Source organism: Meles meles, chromosome 18 (assembly GCF_922984935.1).
Source record: "Meles meles chromosome 18, mMelMel3.1 paternal haplotype, whole genome shotgun sequence".
NCBI lineage: Eukaryota > Metazoa > Chordata > Mammalia > Carnivora > Mustelidae > Meles > Meles meles.
The window spans coordinates 33,185,438-33,204,892 of NC_060083.1; the positions used below are offsets into that span (position 1 = coordinate 33,185,438).

The 19,455-nt window shown below is 46.8% G+C and overlaps 1 long non-coding RNA gene across 1 annotated transcript in view; it reads left to right on the top strand.

Moving 5' to 3' along the window:
- The first annotated feature begins 13,369 nt into the window (after positions 1-13,369).
- LOC123929796 overlaps positions 13,370-19,455 on the top strand; it is a 108,581-nt gene continuing 102,495 nt past the window's right edge. The window contains exon 1 of the long non-coding RNA XR_006815968.1: positions 13,370-13,764. This is a non-coding gene — a long non-coding RNA (uncharacterized LOC123929796). The remainder of the gene's footprint in view (positions 13,765-19,455) is intronic.

A 19,455-nucleotide genomic window follows, 5' to 3' on the forward strand; every position in this document is an offset into this window, starting at 1 on the left:
ATATTATAGATATACACACAACTTGTATATAAAATACAACGTAATCTTTCTAAGTAAATATAAGCATTTTGTCTATCTGTGGTTTTGTCTATGAGTCTCCTGTCACTAGACCCATGGAAACAAGACGTTAGGTGTCTTGTGTCTTGCTGCATTTTTAATGCTCGGGAGGAGAGCCGTGAGTACTTACTGAATACAATGGAGGACCAGTTGAATGGAAGAGTGGATGAATGAATGAGGGAATAGTTCCGTGCTCTCTAAGGCTCCAACCGTGGGGATGTAGCTAGCGGCGAAGGAAGGTCAGGCAAGAGCAGGGCCACTCGGTTGCATTGTCAGAAGCCCAGCACCAACCCTGGAGCAATGTAAGTGCCCCCTAAAATAGACACTAAATACATGAATTCATGTAACCCCGTCAGCTGTGGCATCTGCCCGGGTGTAGCCATTGTGCTTATAAACTCAATAAGAATTATCCTAAAGAAGGGTCACAAATCCAAAACAGCTCAGAGGAAAGGGCACCTCCTCCCCCACCTTCCTGCCCTCTCTCCCTCTTCAACCAGAGAGGGTCAGTGCCCAGCTGCAGGGAGGCACAACCCTTTCGAATCTGACCACATCACCCAGGAAGCCTGCGTTCAAATTCTGGGGGCATTTCTAAAGCTCTCAGATGTTCTGCTGATGTTAAAATCTAGAGGTCTCCGGGGGCCCCCAGGTTTACAAGTGATATTTTAGAAAACGCCCCACAAGGAAAAGAAAGTGTACTCTGCCTCCCTCCCACATGCCACACCCCTCCCCCACTCCCACCGCCCACCACCCACCATCCTCATTTACCATTTGATACTTTCGGGTTTCCCAGGGACTAGAGAGAAACTGGAGAGATTTTATTTTATATCCTACAGCTGTTGCAAAGCTGGAGAAACCCCACATATTTAAAATAGTGAACTGGCTTCTAGGCTGAGAATATTTCTTCTTCAGCATTTGAAGATCTGGAGCCTGCTATTTGGTTGACCCATCTCTTAAAAATACAATAAAAAAAATATAAAACGTGAAGGTTTTCATCCTATACCGGTTGCCCCTGAGTACTTAAGAGCAATTTAAGTACAACACAGGGACTGTGGTTAGTAATGTTGTGTCCCCTGCTGGGAAATGGCTCAGAGAGTAGATCTTAAAAGTCCTCATCACAAGAAAACCAATACTTTGAAATGAGGCATGAAGACAGGTATTAAGTAGACTTCTTGGGGTGATCATTTTGCAATATATAAAAATAAAAAATCATTATGTTGCACACCTGAAACTAACATAATGTTCTATGTCAATTATACCTCAATTAAAAAACCCCCAAATATAGGGAGGCCGATGAGAAATAGAGAGCAAAAAAAAAATGTTGAACATATTATTGTCTATTTTCACCTGCTTTCCAAAACTCTCCAACTAGCGAGGTGGAGAGGCTCAGTTCTTCAGCTGGGATGTGCCTCCTGAGCAAGAGGAAGGGTCTGAGAATTGATCAAGTCTCTTAGCGCTGCCCCTGGGCTGGCCGTCCGTCCGCTGCCCAAGGAAACAGGAATCTAAACACTTTGAGAGAAGGCGATTTCACAGTCTCTCTGGGAGTCCTCTTTCATGGTCCAATAAGCCCTTACAGTCAGGAAGTCGTTTCTTGGTCTGACCTACGGCTCTGATGCTGCATTAAACTGTGTTGATCTTAAAGATTCCGGGTTTCCTGGATGGCACCTATCTCGGGCTTTCCTGGGGCCCATGAAGGTAAATGAGCCGCCTTTAAAGGGACATTTTAGAGGAAATCTGTCTTCCACTGTCGAATGGCTGGAGTGTTCCTGCTGCTGGAGCCTTTGATGATTTCCTTGCTCTCCGAACTGCCTGCCCCACAGCGGGGAGGCGGCCCTGGCTTCCATGGAGTGGAGTCGGGTCCCGGGGATGGTCTCGGAGATGAGGTGCAGAGGAGGGTTGCTGCTCTGTCTTCCAGTCCTCACCCCTCCTCGGGGGCCAGTGCTGACAGTATTTGTAATTGCTTTACTCACCCCCTGGCTCCATCTCGTCCTTCACGCCCCTCTTTGGGATACCCCACCAGAGAGACATCTCCATGGAGACCCTGCCTCCAGGCTGTACTGAGCAGTATCTTTGTGGACTGAGGGCACTTTCCCCTATTCTAACCATTCCAACCACCATTGTTTCTTCTGTCCTGTTTTGAAGGAATCTTCTAGACCCCAAAGCCCTTGCATCACAGCGGCGTGTAGTGGACAGGGCATAGATATTTGTGAATGGAGGTGTTAATGAATGAATAGGATAGTGCCTCACCATGTACCAGACTAGACATGTTGGCATTTTGGGTTTTCAGTTGCTTCCCTGTTTATCCCTGTTTAGCAGTGGGTTGGTTTTTTTTTTTTTTTTTTTTTTTTGCCTCCCAGTAACTGAGATCACAAAGCACATTTAGTAAGTAGAGAATTTGCCCATAACCTAGGACAGGGAAGACCCGGCTGGGAATCCGGGAAAGAGTTTGACCAAATTTTGGCTTTGGCACTCAGCCATGAACCAGGCAGGACAGAGGCCGAGGAGACAAAAACCACTTCTTGTACTGGTGGCATCCGCTCCAAGGTGTTTCATGACTCCACCTTCAGGATCCAGGAAACTCTTCTTTCTACCCTTCCCTGAGCCCTCACATCTGCCTTAAGCCTAGAGAGCCAAACTGGGGAGAATAGTGGCAAGTTCAAGGTCCTCTGAACTGAGAGGTCAGCTTACTTTCCTGGAATTCCTAAGGAGGGATGTGCTATAAATACTAAGTCTGCATCTCCCTGTCCTCCCCTGACAAGGCAGCCCCTGGAGCTTGGAAACCTGGCTTCTAGAAGAAAATGTAATAGTGTAAACTACTGGCCTTGGGGAGGGAGGGCAGGTTTGACCCTGTTTTATAGAGGTCATGAATCAGCAATGAGTTTAGTAACTGATTATCCCAAGAATTAAATTCCATTCTGAGAGGTAAAGGGCATTTCAACAAAAGAAGCTTGTCTCTTTCATACTCCTGTCAGTTACATCATCAGTGTCCCTCCCTGACACATACCCTGCTCCTCCAGTCCAGCGGGGTCTTCTTGCTCATGAAGCCCACGGCCAACCAGTGGATGACCCTCTCCCAAGCCTCCTGTGGGAGCACTGGGAAACTATGCTCTCCAACACCATCAAAAACCGAACCTCCACATCAGCTCTATGGTCAGACCAAATAACACCCCCAAAGTCACCAGGGTACAAACGGTGAGCCAGTGAAGAAAGAAATCAAGGAACTAGCAAAAGAATACTTCCTCCCACTTGCTCTCTAGTTAAGGGAGCTAATTAATTAATGGTTCCCCTCAGCTCAAGGTAGGGCTCAAGGTATGAGGTCCCTTTCAGGTGGAAGATTCAGGATTTCACTGATACTATTCATTCATTTAGTCATTATCCATCCATCCATCCACCCATCATTCCATTTATTAAGAATGTATCCCTTTAAACATATTTTCCAGGTCCTGGAAACATAGAGAACAAATCTGACAAAATTTCCTGCCTTCAAGAGCTTACATTCATTACATTTCACAACTAGGTGAAAGGTATCATGAGGAGACCAGATGCAGAGATCAATGGAGTGGGAAGGTTGCAATTTGATATAGGCTGGCCTGGGACAATGGGGGCCATTGAAGTGAATGAAAAGTATATGTCAGGGAAGCCCAGTTATGTGGGACCAGGTATGAGTTGGTGTGTCCCTTCTAGAAATGGAAGGGATAGTACAGAAATAATAATTATTCTAGATATTTTCGCATGAGCTTAAGCACTCATCAGACTTCTCACACACTTGGAGAGTGCTTTCCAGCTTCTCCTTCATGTTCTCCACTAAGCTGAAGCTCTTCTGAGCAAAGACAGTATCTCCTGCATCCTTTCAAATGCACAAAAAGACTCCTAGAAAAATTGAAAGGTATGAGAAGAGATAGCGAGAGAGAAGGAATGCAAGAGAGATCCCCAAAAGAATTGTGGATGTCGTTTTTGGTGTGAAAACTGGATAGAATAAAATTCACAGAAAACTTACAAAGCTTCTGAGAGAGCTTATTGCCAAAACTGCCATCAGACTGACCTAAAAGAAAATGAGACTTTTGGTGATGTAAACAAGTTTCTGGGTCCCTGCCTTTGTCCACCTTTCTTCAGGGAGGAAGCAGACTGGCAATACTGCTCTCCTCTAAGAAGGCCATGGTCCCCAGTGGATGCTTCAGAAGTGCCCAAGGCTGATGGAAATGGAAGATCTCCAGAGGGCAGAGCCAGGAGCCTCATAGAAGAACGGACTAGGAAGCTGGTCCAAGAATGTAGAACAGGGTCCAAATCAAGAAACATTCTCTACTCCCAGACAACTCCCATTTCAAATGGGAATATTTTGCGATTCTGTCTCGGTTCCACCATTGTATATTGGGTGTACATGGGGGAAAGTTACTTGTCTTTTTGATTTTTAGGTCTCTAGATCAAGAGGAGCTTCAATGAGATCTGATGTTGGTCGTGAGTTTCTGGGTCTCCGTCTCAGTGTCAGGATTGCATACAATTTTTGGAGTGTCTTAGGGCTGGAGTTAGTGTATTTTGCATGTGGGAAAGGTCGTTTGTGACCAAAAGGGCAGAGGGTGGGCATTTTCTGTAAATATTCATTCCCTCTCCTTTTGGTCCATCCCCATGGGGTAAATACACTTGACTTTGACTTTGGGCTTCATTATTTTACTTGTGTAGGCAAATGAAATATTAATGGATGTGACCGGAGCAGGGACTTGAAATATGTCTGCTGTGTCAAGCTCGCTGTCTTGCATTTCTGTCATGCAGTGAGAAAAACATGACGTGGGCCCAGGAGAATGAGAGAGATGTGGGGCAGTGCTGCCTCAGGTGACCTGCAGACGTGTAGCCTGATGCAATGTCACCCCAGCTGACCCTCCCACATTTGGGTGAGAAACATTTATTGTCACATGCCCCTGTAATATTTGTGCTTGTTACACAGCCAGAGCTGATGGAGACAACCCACAATACCCACCTGGAACCTCAGGGCTTCCTGAAAGTTCAGAAGTGAGCCAATACATGCCTGACAAATGGGGCATGGGTCAGTGCCAACAAAAAGGAGGAACAATACTATTCTTGAGAGGAGCTGAGAAAGTTCTTCTGACTGATTTGAAAAACTCTACATCAGGAGTACGGAAGCAAATGCACCTCAAAGTCTCCCATGCTGGTCAAAGGAAAGGAATAAAGAGCTGGTTGAGGTTGTGGGGTGAGGCGATTGGGTTTATGGACTGTGGCTGCCCAGGAATCTTAGTGCATATATACAGTGGACATATTTAATGTTTGATATATTTGTTATATAGTCATTTTCTGATAATTAAACTTCTTAATATAACTTTGTGGTAAGAGTGCTTTTCCCACATTCCAGAGATTACTAGGAGTTTGACTTTTTTTTTTTTTTAATCTTGTTGTATTGTATGTATTTTTAGAAGGAGGTAGAGTAAAAATAAATAGATTAACCAGGAGTGCTGGGAAAGGGGGTTGGGTGGGAAAGGGAAAAAAATGCCATTCAGAAATAAACCATGAAACTAATTACCTGGATAAACCAATGTAAACAGATTTATTGTTTGAGACAGGGGTCATAAACTCAAATGCCTTAGGGGTCAGGCAGGTGACATAAACAAGGGAGCCTTGTGGTGATAGGGAGAGTGTGTGCCCTGTCTGAGGCAGGCAGCTCTGAGTTGATTCCCTCCAACTATTGCCGTATGGGAACGGGTCCTAGTGTTGCTAAATCTGAGTGTTTCTGAGAAGCAGGGCTGCCACGGATGCTTGTGCAGGTTGTACACTGCACAAGAGTGCTCAGCTGATAGGGCAACTGGAGACTGAAATAGAGTCCCAACTCCACTTAACAAGTCCTGGGCCAGGACACTGGACTTGGGGAGCAGAGATGGGCTGGATTCCAGCCCCCACTCACCTCCGTCAGCTGACCTTTGTATAGTACAGAATCCTACAGGGTGGCCCTTATGGAATAGCCTGTTTCCCACTGTGGAACTCTTCCCTGTCCATGGCAGCCAGGGCACAGCTACCCTTCCTGGTTCAGACAATTAGATGCTCCTTCCCAGGGCCTGGGTCATACTGTCAAGTTTTGGTCATGTTGACCCTTACCTTCCTCCTGAATAATTCTGAATTTGAAAGCTGGTACCCATTATCTCCCAGGGATATTGTGAGGATCAGGTCCAATGAGATGATGCATGAAAAAGTGCTCTGCAAACTCTGACCTAGTGTGTAAGCCTCAGGTATCATATAGCCGCTGAAACAAGAGAATTCTTGGTGCTGATGTTTTAGGCAGAGAGAGAGCAGGCCACTTGATTATTATAAAAATGTGGAAAAAAGGACATTGTGCTGCATCCCCGGGCTGCCCACCTGGATCGTTGCTGCACACCTGTGTCTCTCCTGTTTCAGTTCATATTTGTATTACACCTTCACCTTGTTTTACCTGATGCTTCCTATTTGCTGATGCGGAAACAGGCTCAGACCTAGGATTATGCAGCCAGCAAGGAGCAGAACGAGGGAGTGAATTCAGGTCCTTTCCCTTGTAGTTGATGGTGCTCCCGAGTGGTCTCCTGGGGCCCTCGGAGGCCAGCCTGGAGCTCCACAGCACTGTCAGTGATAGGAAGGACCCAGGGCTCCAGAGGGGGATCAGCTGGAAGTCTTCTCTTCATCTTCTGGAAACAGTAGTCTCCACCCCCAACTTTTGGTGAACTGCTTCCTTCTCTATTCAAGGCTCTTCCATGGGAAGCTGCTTCTTGATGCCTGAGAGGGGCCTGCAAGTTAATCTAGACAAAGGAGGTAACTGCTTCCAAGATTTTTGAATCTAAAAAGGTGACACACTTAGATGGAAGGCAGTTGCAGCTGCCTTGAGCCAGGCCAAGCCTTGAGCATTGGTTCTCAAGCTTGAGTAAGCACCAGAATCATCCAGAAGGCTTCTTAAAACAGATTGCTGGGCTCACCTTTTGAGTATCTGACTCGGAAGGTCTGGAACGGGGCCTGAGAATTTGCATAGCTAACAAGTTCTCAGGTGCCCCTGCTGCCCAGGGGACCACAGTCAGAGGTTCTCGACCAGGGGCTCCTCAGGGGACATTTGGCAATGTCCAAAGACATTTTTGATTTTCACCCCTGGAGGACTGTTGCTGGCATCTAGTGGGTAATGGTTAGGGATGATGCTAAGCCTCCTACATTACACAGGGCAACCCTCACAGCAAGGAAATATCTAGCCCCAAATGTCAATAGTGCTGAGGCTGAGAAACTTGGCTCTAAAGAAATTGTTTATGTGCTCCCACACTGTGGACCCAGAGATGCTGGGTTCCTGCCTCCCTCTATGCTCTTCTGTTGAGTCTTTGGGCAATCCCAGGGGTCTTCCAAAATGTTCCATTTCCTTTTATTTAATCAAAGTCAGTTTTTGTTCCCTGTGACCAAAGATCTGATAGAGGTGAAGATTTTTTGAGGGGCAGGTGGGTGTCAGGAAGAGCATGGGCTGATTTCTGGGTTAGAATGACATGTAAGCCACATACATTTATTTATTTCCTTTCCTCCTGTGACTCTTGTCCCATCAGGTAAATGCTGTACTCTATTCCAGATAGATATAAACTTATTTGTTTTGGGTGATTAATGATTCACATTCTTTGCCCTTCCCCTTTTTATTTTCTTTTTTCTTGCTTATTTCATTGTTTCTTGCTTGTCTCATTTCTTAGTGATTTGTAGGTGCTATGATAAATTCTGGGCATCAATCCATAATCAGTCATGTGAATCAAACATCTATGCTGTAACTTGCCTTTGAACTTTGTTTATGGTGTCATTTGTTGTATAGAGCTTTAAATTTTACTTCAGTCAAACGTACTCATTTTTTCCTTTTTGGATTATTTTTTTAAGGCTCTTTTAGTATGCCAATATAATAAAGATAGTCTCCTCTATTCTCCTTAAAAAATGTAAAGCACTTAAAGCATAAAAGTCTAGTCTTTAATCCATCTGGAATTTATTTCTATTTGTAGAGTGGGCCAGAAATCTCATTTTAATTTTTCCATGTGAGTAGCTTGTTGGCCCAGCACCAATTACTGAACAACCCAGTCTTTTCCCTATTGATCTATATAATGTCACCATTGCATGTAGTTAGTTTCTGTTTATTTGTGGGTCTGTTTCTGGGCTCTCCATTTTAGTCTATTTGTCAATTTCTGTACCAATACCACACTGATTTAATTACTGTAAATTTGTAATATGTGATAGCATGAAACTTTCCTCCTCGTTTTTCTTCCTTCAAATTATTTTGGCTAATTTAGTCTTTTATTCTATGTATGTGTGTGTATGTTTTTTATATGTGTGTGTGTGTGTATACATATATGTGTGTGTATACATGTAAAACAAAATACATATAAAACAGTGTATATATGGAGAATATCACTGAAATATTGATATATTAAATTAGGAAAAATATCTTTATATTACTTTTGTCTTATTTATAAAATGTGAATGGATAACTAAGGATCACCTAATATTTGAGAAACATCTTTAATGGGGGGAGGGGAGAGACAGAGAGAAAGAAAGAGGTGGAGAGAAAGACTTTCATAAAAGATACCTTGGAAGGTATAATTTAAAGAGCAGAGAAGAACTACAACTTTTTTTTTCTAATTAATATTCTTCTCTAATTAATGTTCTCAGAGATTTGAGGAGATACTATGCCATAATAACTCAGCATGGCCTAACTCTTAGAGATAAAAAAATATAAGTAATACAAAAAAATTCAATGGGTGTCTTGTTTGATAAGGACAATGAAATAGTTCAGGAAGTTTACAGAGGCACAAGTTATGAAAGACAAAAAATAAAAGACAGAGGTTTAGTTCAGGAGGTATAGTATTCAACTTATAGGAGTTCCAGAAAGAGAATAAGGAAAATAGAAGGGAAGAATTTATAAATGAAATGTTTAAAAATTTCCAGAGCTGATGGCCATGAGTTTATAAATTGAAAGGTTAGTGAAAAAGTGAGTGAAAAAAGGTACATTATTAGTGTGAATTTTCAGAGCACAAAGGGAAATGAGAAGATCCTAAAGAAGGAAGGGAGGAAAAGGGTGAAAAGGAATCATGTCATCTGTAAAGGAATAAGAATCAGATTTCTTACCAGCAATGCTGGATCCTGGACTATGTAATGAAGCAAATGACTTCAGAGTTACAAGGAGAAGTAGTTTTCAACTTAAATTTCTCTATTCAGAAAAGTTGTCAATGAAGGGAGAGATGTTTTCAAAAGATACAAGGGTTTAGAGAAGGTAGCTCTTACAAATTCTTTCTTAGGAAGTTACTTGAGAATGTGCTCCCGTGTAATTGAGGGAGTAAATGGAGAAAGAGGAAGTCGTAGCCTTCACAATATTGTTGATTAACCCAGGAGAGCACTTTATGAGAGTTTTCAGGAAGACTAGAAAGGAAACATGTGGAAGTTGGGGTAGGGGTGTTGGATAGAGCTGCTAACTGAATACTTTGCTGGAGAATTTGGGAAAAAAAAAAAGAGGTTATAATAAAGATAAATAATGTAAGAAAAAGGCAATTAGAAACTCAAGAAAAAACATAAATCTTTGAATAATGAAAGCCTAATTAATACATTATTTAGGAATATTACTTATAATGATAATGTAAATACTGTTTGTTTTCATATTTTAGAATCCTTCTATAGATAAAGAATCGAAGATTTAATTATATTTGCCAAACAATGCCTTGACAACGTACAGGTACATACGCCAGAAGTTAGGAGATAGATGTGGGGAGGAGAGCTAGGAAAAGATAGAGGTCCTAATACTTTCATCAGGTAGAAAGTTAAACACTAACGCTCATTAAGGGATTAATATAATGAGAGATATATGACTTGGAGTTACAAATATAATTAATTAACAGTGATGTAAATATTTGAGGAGAATAGAGAAAGAAGGTGGGAGTGATGTAAAACACTAAATTCACATCTTGATATCACAGCAAGGAATCAATAGTGAATATATAAAATTAGCAAATCAAGAACCAAATAAGTATATTTAGAGATTTCAATTTAACCACCAGAACTACCAGATGAAAGAGTTAAAAAATAGTTATCTTAGAAGAATGGAACTAAGGGTAAGGAGGAGTGAGGCCCTTCTGTACTATTTTATTTTTTAAGTATGTGCATTGTTCATTTTACTTAAAAACAAAATAAGACAAAAGTCATGGGTCTTAATCAAGCAGTTCATATGTTATCCTAGTGTATCTTTTGATACTTGCAAGCTGTGTAGGCGTCTGGCCCGAAATATTAAGTTCCTATCCTTCCTTCTGAGGGTTCCTCGTTGTTACCACCAGGAATGAACCCTTTTGGCTTAGTTTCATTCAGCCCCTGACCTTATGCCCCAAACAAGAAAACAGAATTGCCGTGCCAAAATTCTAAGACCCACTTTGTCACAAGGAGTGGACTTACACATGCGACTCCAGCTCTGAACACATAATAGCACTCAGTAAATATTTGCTGGAGTGGAATGAAAATGCCTAGAGAGAACAGATGCCCCCGGCAGGTTCTGTCTGTGACTTCTCTTCATCCGGAAGCAGAAATAGCATCATGTTTGTTCATTCAACACGTGTTTGTGCAGATCCTACTATGTTGCTGGTCAGCCAGGGACACATGGCCTCAGTCTTCACGGACTCTGCCATGCAATAAATCTGTATGTACTTATACACAGCAAAAAGTGCATGAAAGAAAAGAATTGGACTGTTAAGGGAGAATACCTTTATTGGGAGATGAAGGGAGACTTCTCTGATGGAGTGACATCCAAGTTCAGGATGAGTAGGGCCAAACCAGGCCAGGATAAGAGGACTGTCCAGGCAGACACTATCTAGCACGTACAAAGGTCCTGAGGTAGAAAAACTGGGTGTGCAATAGTGGGGTGCCATCTCACACTTTACTGTGACCTGAGGCATTATTAAAAGGCAGATTCGGATTCAGGAGTTCTGGGATGGAGCTAACCTCCTGAATTCCCATCCAGCTCCCAGGCAATGTGGGTGCTGCTGGTGTGGGCTACAGCTCACCCTTAGAGTAACGCCGTGTTAAAGGAACTGAGCACGTGTGGAGAGCAAGGATGAAGGTGAGGAGAGGAAATTAGAAGAGTAGACAGGGATCGGATCATGCAGGGTCTTGGGGGCCACCTTCTAAACGGGAGCAGCAGAGTCACACAGACTGAGCTGGCAATTGATAAAATGCTTCTTATATTCTCTACGTGCTCTGTAACATTGCTGCAAATGGTCGTGGTTGAATCACACACACCCCTGGGGGTTTACGATGCTGGGCTTGTTCTTTGATGCTGGAAAACTCTAAGAACTAAGCAACAGGGGTTGCTAGAGGTGTTCAAAGTACAGACTGGTAAACCACCCAGCCAGAAGTCCACTCTGTCTCTCATCTTCCCTCTATCCCACCCTCAGACCTGCTGCTGCGTTTACAAAAAAGGCAGTGTCCTGTGCTGGAAAGGGGAGCCTGCACTCGGGAGAAATCTCAGCTCACCACCTGTGTTTCTCCCTGACCTTGGGTACGTCCTTGAACAGCCTGAGCCATGGGTTCTGCATCTGTAAAATGGAGAGGCATAATCTCTCTTGGCAGGCAGGGCTGTGGACAGCATGACCATTCAGCGAATGAGGTGTGTTTTTCCTAAGTCCTAATCCCAAGTCCCAAATGCTCCCGATAGGCCACCTTCTGCACAGAGTTTGAGGATTTCAGACTGCTGGGACCTTCTTTATCCTGAAATGCCACTCCACTCAGAGAAATTTCCCTCGTCTTGAGTAAACCAGCAGTATCTTGGGTTAGAGTAGGTAATTACAAGAAAAAAGGGGGGAAAAAACAAGGAGGAGGATTATTTTCTTTTTCAAAAAGAAAATTCTCTGTAGGACAAATAAATGAGCTGGGTTCCCCTGCTTAGGTCTGTGCTGACCTTTTCCTCCCTGTCTGTCTGTCTGTCTGTGTCTTCTACTCAACAACAGGATGCCCTCCTTCTCCCCCTCCTCTGGCTGCAAACAACCCCAGCCGGAGCCACTCTGTCTGCCGCGCTGGGCTCTGTTTAAAGGAACAGACACCCGTTTCTCACAGAGGAACCAGTAGGTAAACAATAATATATTTTTTTAAGCCCGGAAAGTCGCTCAACATACTCAGCATGGAGCGACAGTCTCTAGCATTCCCCAGCTAGTTTCAGGACAAAGGTCTCCAGGGGAAGGATGCTTCTTTTCTTTAAAAGAGTAAAAGAGGACAACAGGAAACCTTGGCAAGAGGGGCCAGGAGGCCCAAGGCAGGCAGGCAGGCAGGAGTCTTAGCCTGAGGAACCCCGGAGGCTATTCTCAGCACCCCAGGCAGGAGAGGATGACTTTTGCTGATATGCTTTGTCCCCTAAACCGCACCTTTTATTTGTTGAGCACTTGCAGCCTTGTGCAAAGGCCCCCTCATGTGCTCTCTCCCTTGACCCCTCTGAACACAACACCGCCAGGTATGCATTATTACCCGCATTGTGCATAGATGAGGAAACTGAGGCCTGGAAGGATAAAGGAATTTGCCCAAAGTCAAAGTTCGCATCAGTACTCAAAGCCTATAGACTCTAGGGTTCATTTCTTTTTTTTTTTTTTTTTAAGATTTTTTTTTTTTTTAATTTGACAGAGAGAGAGAGAATGACCACAAGTAGGCAGAGCAGCAGGCAGAGAGAGAGAGAGAGGGAAGCAGGCTCCCCACCGAGCAGAGAGCAGGATGTGGGGCTCCATCCCAGGACCCTGAGATCATGACCTGAGCCGAAGGCAGAGGCTTAACCCACTGAGCCACCCAGGTGCTCCTCCAGTGTTCATTTCTAAACAATATTAACTTCCTGGATCCATGCTTTTTTAATAACCTAACCTCACCCCATAGTTTTGCCGGAGAGGAAAAGGACCCATTTTCTAGATCTCGAGGAGTGAGCTGGTCTAGAGTATCGGCGGGGTTGGGAATCGGGCTGAGGTTCCCAGGGTCCTGACTCAAATACCTAACGCCAGTGGTTTCAGTGAGAGAAAAATCCAGACACGTAATCAGCAGCACCATTTCCTTGTGTGGATGCCCCACTCGGGAGAATTCCCACTGTTACGGAACCTGGATTGGATCCTGACGGAAGAACCAAGGGACGCTTAGAAAGTTTGGAGGATTGGAGGTTTATTTAACACTGGTGGACTCATAGGAGAGTGTTCTCCAAAGGTCTGAGTCCGGAGCCCAAGCAGGGAAGGTATAATATACCCTTCTACTTCCGCATACTTCTACTTTGGGCGCATGCGCGGGGGTGGGGTGGGGGGGAGAAAGGGGTAGGGAAGAAGAATCCGGAAGGGCTTTGAGACGCGACTGGAACTCCCTCGCTGGTTTGGTCGGACACCTTAGAGTCCAGTTTTTCCCTCATCACCACAGTGAGGTTTTCCCTTCGCCACTCCTGTCTCCATGCGCTGTCTCCGTAGTGGCCGTCCGCTGAGGCCAGAGGCCTGGGCTGTGCACCCAGTTCCCATCTGTTCGCGACAGCAAAGAAATACAGCAGATCCCCTTATCCGCGGTTTTGCGTTCTGCCCCTTTGAGTTCCCCGTAGTCACTTGGGGTCTGGAAGCAGATGGCCCTCCTTCTGATGGATCATCGGAAGGCCCACAGGAGCCCGACGCTATGCCACATGGCTGCACCATTCCCCTCGCTATGTCTCATCATGTAGGCATCTTAGCATCTCCCATCGTCATAAGAAGGGTGAGTACAGTATAAGATATTTTGAGAGCGTCTCCCAACTTTTATTACAGTGTATTGTTATAATCATTCTATTTTTTTCTGGGTTCTTGTTGTGAATCTCTGACTGTTGCTCATTCCTAAGTTAGACTTTATCGTGGGCATGTATGTATAGCACAGAACATAGTGTGTATAGGATTTGGTACCCTCCGTGGTTTCCGGCATCCCCTGGGAGTCTTGGAAATGATCCCTGGCGGATAAGACGGAACTACTGTAATTACCAGAAAAATAAAGCCACAGAATGTGTTCTCAAATGGAGTAGAAAGAAAATATTTTTGGCGTCTTCAAAATATAGTGATGGTGCCCTGATGGGGATAAGTCAGCTGGGAGGGGTGTGGCAAGGTGGGAGGTGGAATGCCACTGCCTTTGGGCAAAGGCAGACCTGGCTTGGAGAAGAATTGGTTGGTGTGGGTCAGTGAGAAACCCCTTCTTGGTTATGACCCTTGTTTCTTCCTGTGTCACATCTGTACCCCAGGCTTGACGTGGGGAAGAGGAGGTTATGGAAGGCTTCTCTGGGCCAGGTCTCCTTCTCTGTGGCAGCCTGCAGAAGGGCAGCATTATTGTTCTTACAGTGAGGAGAGTGAGGCCAGAGAAGCTCACCGGCCTGCGGGGGGTTGGCCTCACTCCCAAGTGAATGCTCTTAATCAGACTGCTGAGCGGCCCTGGGTATGTGAGGAGAATGTTCCAGATACACCGTGCGGGCTCAGTTTGATTCATATCCTTGATTCCTTGACTCCAGGGGGCAAAGAGCCCATGCCACATGGAAGCCCTGGCTGGTAGGCGTGATGTTGGCCTGTTGGTGGGCCGCACAGAGCAGTTGAAAGCTTTGGTGAAGAGAGGGGGATTTTGGCGCATTGCCGCTCCCTGTAAAATGAGACCTGAGGTGAAATCGGGAGCTGAATGCTATCCTCGTCATTAATTATTTCCTCCCTGAGCAGACAAGAGGAAACCGAGTCCTTGCGCTGGCCTGGAGGAAGAGGGGTCAGGACAGAGTAGGGGGGAAAGTTCATGTGTGGATGGTGGTAACCCTCGGAGTGCTTACCATGGGCGGGAGCTGCCTGCTGCTTCCAGTGTGACAGGGGCACCTCTGGGTGTGACCACTGTGTCCTCCAGTTACCTTCTTGGCTCTGCTCTCTGTGCCTGGGAGACTGGACTCCTGGGCTTGTCTGAGATCCCAGTAGGACATCAGAGGCCCAGGAGAGAGAAGTCAGGGGATTTCCTCCCCTCCTGGGTGCCACAGCTCTGGGTCCCTGCAGTGACAACTCCTAGTGACGGGCCTCTCCTGTGCCTCCAGCTCTTACCTGGGCCTCAGTCCCGGGGCTGGCAACAGCTTCCTCCCTTCACTAAGTTCTCTTCCAATCTCCCTGCCGAATATGCCTTCTGTTCCCTGTAGCTCCCTGCCTGGATACTGCCAGGTGCTTCTTCCTCTATTCAGCTGAGGAGGTGACAGAAGCCCAGGGTAACAGATCTTGCTAAGGCCCCAGGGCTTTTGATGGTAGAGGGAGGACCCAGGCTTAGAATCTTCCCACACCCACCACCCCCGAGAGGCTGGCTAGCCGGATGGACTTAAGAGGATCTGTATGGGGACCCCCTCTGCTGCTTCTGAAGTGAAATCCTGGCTGGGGGGCAGGGTTGAGGGAGCGTACAGGCTGGGAGGTCAGCCCCACTGGTCATGTGTCTTCACCACGAGTGCCTGTGCTGAGAACAGGTGCAGTCACTCAGCCTGATGCATTCCTGTCTGAGCTTAGGCAGGAGACAGCTGGGCGAGATTCCCTCAACCCACTTTCCGGCTGGGGACACTGAGGCTCTTCTCTGCATTAAGCCCTTTCTATGTTGAGGGCTCAGAGTGATTTCTCATTTCCTAATGGGTACCTCCTGTGACTTTTGTGAGCCTAGAGTTACTGGACACCGGAGTATTCACTGAGTGTTAGCTTCTCCTTGTCATTGCTGACGCCCCGCATGGTCCAGCCCAGCTCCTGGCTTTCTGAAACTTAGGCTCCTCTGTGGTTCTTTCTCCCTGTGGAAGGAATCCTCCACATGCATTTGCCTCTCCTTGCCTAGGCCCCAATGCCAGCCAGCCACCTGCACTGTGCCTGTACCCCACAAGGCACGGGTCGTTGTGCCCATTTTACAGATTGGGAAACAGGCTCAGAGCCATGGCAGCTATTGGCCGGAGGTCAGAAGTGGGAAGAAGATTCAAACCCAGGTTTGTGAGATACTGAGCCTGGTTCGCACCACCGTGCTGGCCTACGGGGGAGCCACTGCATTCACATTTTTCATGAGTCAGAAGGGGAGCTGGGTTGTGTCCCTGACCTTTCTTCGCAAGTTCCTCTCTGAATGCTGCTGGTACTAGCAACCAGGGGTGTGTGTGTGTGTGTGTGTGTGTGTGTGTGTGTGTTGGGGGTTCTCACCTGCTCCCACCCCCAGGCTACCTTCCCTGGGTCCTGCTGGAGCTGATGTGACCTTTGCCCCCTGTAGTAAGGCAAATACTGGATCTTGACCTGGAGTCTTTGCGAGCTAGTAAGGGGTTTCTCTTTCACTTGGCCAGGGGCAGTGTTGGAGCCAGGTAGTAAATGGCAAACAAAGTGTCCAGGCAGTAGAGGCTGGTTGAATAGATGGTGGCGAGTCTGGACAGCAGAGTCCCAGTTGCTACTGGTAACACCTCCACCCTTGGTGGTGGATCGTGAGGAAAGCAGCCTGGAGGACAGTCTTTTGACTCTGACGCTATCTGCGCAGAGCAGGACTCGTGTGTGTACCGGGAGTGGACAGATGCCCGGCTGCAACTGAACGGCACACTGAACCTGGCAGAGGAGATTTGGTTTTCCAATGAGCCTGCATGATTTGACTCTTTTGTAAAAAAACAAAAACAAAAACAAAAACAGTGAGCATATCCCCTTTTATTAACAGAAAGAGAACTTGAAACATCCACGAGTGGAGAATAAAGAAGACCTTGTCGATTTGTGCTTGCTTGCGGGTTTCTCAGCCAGGAAGGTAGCGGGGAAATAAGTTGCCACCAAAGGCAACGAGAAAAGTCTAGAACTTTCTTTCTTTCTTTTTTTTCCCCAGAAAGGAGGGATGTGTTCAAGCATTTGGGCTGAGAGAAGGGTGACCATGGCTGGGGCAAGGACATGGAGGGCAGAAGGGGTGTGCTCCTTGGTGGGACAAGGACTTAGGGAGGTGAGGGGTGGGGTGGAATCTTGGTGGGATTAGCCCCGGACAGGTGGAGGAGAGCCCCTTCCCTGTGGCAGGAAGGGCAGTGCCAGTGTGCAGAGTTTGTAGGTGGGGTGGCAGGAAGGTGAGGGCGGCCTTTCCTGGTTGCCTCTATTTTCTCTGCAAAGTAGGAGGCAAAGTCATCCCATGAGAGCGGGCCGGTCAGCGTCCCAGTCTGGGGGCTCATGGGGCAAGGGGGAGGTTTGGACGGTGCTGTGAGGGAATAGAAGAGGGGCTGGTTGGTGGGGATAAGTGGAGGGATGGCCAGTCTCTGGCGAGGCCAGCTGCTCTTAGAGGTCTTTCATTTGGCCCTTGTCCATGCAGCTGAACAACTTTCTCTAGCGGCATTCTGGTGCCCGGAGCTGGGCCTGGAAAGGGTACATTGTTGGGTTGGCTACAAAGCTTCAAGGCTCTATGGGTTAATGTGACTGAGGGATGAGGCAGGGAGGGGTTGACAGTGACAGCAGGAGAGTGGGCTAAGTGAGGAATCATGACCCTTGGGCCAGCTAAGAATGTGCAGGAGACAGGGGTGTTAATGAGAACAAAAGTGGGCTTTGTGGGAGTAGCTGGACAGGAGGAAGATGACTACTGAGGCCAGGGTTGAGGGACTGGTGCTGGGCAGTAGAAGGTTCCTGCATGGGGGAGGGGGTGGACATAGAGAGAAGCCAAAGACATTGGATAGAGGCCAGGGTGGTGCATGGGTCATCCTTATGGGGAGGTGGAGCTTGGAATGGAGTGGAAAAGGTAGGAGTGAGGAGCCCTCAGGGAAGAGATGTTGGGCAGATCAAAGCTGTGAGGAGAGGTGGGGAAGCTTGAGATGGCAAGAAAGAGACTTTTTGGTTCTAGGCCAGAAGAGCGAGAACTAATGATGTCTGGACAGTGAAAGGACAGGGAACAGAGCAGGTCCTTTCCCCCAGAATGTTAGAGGGGAGCCCAGAGGCCATTAAGCACACTTCACAGTCCAGGGAATTGAGACAGCAGAGGAGACGTGAGATGCTCATGGCAAATGAGCAGCAGAGAATGCGTTCCCTAATGTCAGGCTAGGGCTTCTTTCTGTACCAAGATTGTGGAACCACAACGAGCCCTTAGTGCTGAAAGTCGTCCTAGAAGGCATCTGTAGGCCAATCCTTATGTGCTAAAGCCGAGCAAACAGAAAATTGGGAAAGTTAAGTGAAGCTTAGCAGAGCTGGGTCCGGACATAGGTTTCCTGACTCTGGGTCGTGCCAGGCTTTGCGATGGGATGGGGCAGAGAGGGGGTCAGAATGGGAAAGCAGAGGGTAGAGTATGTAGACGTGGGGGGGGGGTGCGTGCCAACATGCACGCACGTGTGAATTCATGTTCATGTGTCTGGGTTTGTAAGAAAGCTGGACCAAGACTGTGTTTCTCTTTCCAAAGAAAAGCCTGCGGCCACCTTTATAAAGGCTGTCAGTTAATGCTCTCCTTTGCCAGGAGCAGCGACGGGAGAAATGAGTCACCCGTTCCGTGTGTCCTGACTCCCAGCGGATGCACACTGGGGAGGCAGCCATCTGTGCTCTGAGTCTGCTTTAGGATCTGGCAGCACACCGGGGCTGCCTGGCCATGGCCCTACCCACTCTAACCAGCAGTCTTGTGGGCCCAGACTCCCCCTTGCATGAGTCCGCCCCAGGGCACCGACGCCCAGCACATGTGTTTAGCTAGGGCTCAGATCAGTCTGCGGGGTGGCCCTAAGAAATTACCACAGACTGGGGGGGTGTATGCGACGAAACTTACTTTCTCCCCGTTCTGGAGGTTGGACATTTGAGACCAGGTGTTGGCAGGGCTGGTTTCTTTTGAGGCCTCTCTCCCGGGCTTGTAGATACCCATCTCCCTGGGTCTTCACATGGTCTTCGTCTGTGCGTGTCTGTCTTCCTTTCTCCTTATAAAGAGACCAGTCCTGTTGGATCAGGGCCCACCCTAATGACCTCACTTTAACTTGTGACCTCTTTAAAGACCCTATCACTACATACAATCAAGTTCTGAGGTCCTGGGAGTTAGGGCTTCAGCTTTCAATTTTGATGGACAAAATTTAACCCCAGACAGGACCGTTTGGCTTGCAACGCACAGAACCCCACTCAAGTTTACTGAGAAAAAAGAGGGTTTACTGCTGAGGAGGAGGACTATGGACTAGAAGGCAACACTTCTCACTCCTTTCCTCCCTGCCGTGGTGGTTTTAAACTGAACTTACGAATGCTTTGACCTCTCCCCCTTCTATCAAGAGTTGGGAGTCTTTTGAATCTGGGTGGGCCTATGACTGCTTCCACCAATCGAACAGGGCAGAAATGATACTATGTGACTTCTAAAGCTCGGTCAGGAAAGGCCATGCGGCTTCTGGCTTGTTCACTGATATGCTCACTTTTGGAGCCTTGACCTGCCTCCAAAAAGTCCCAGTGACCCTGAGAGGCCATGCTGGAGACCCTGTAGTGAGGC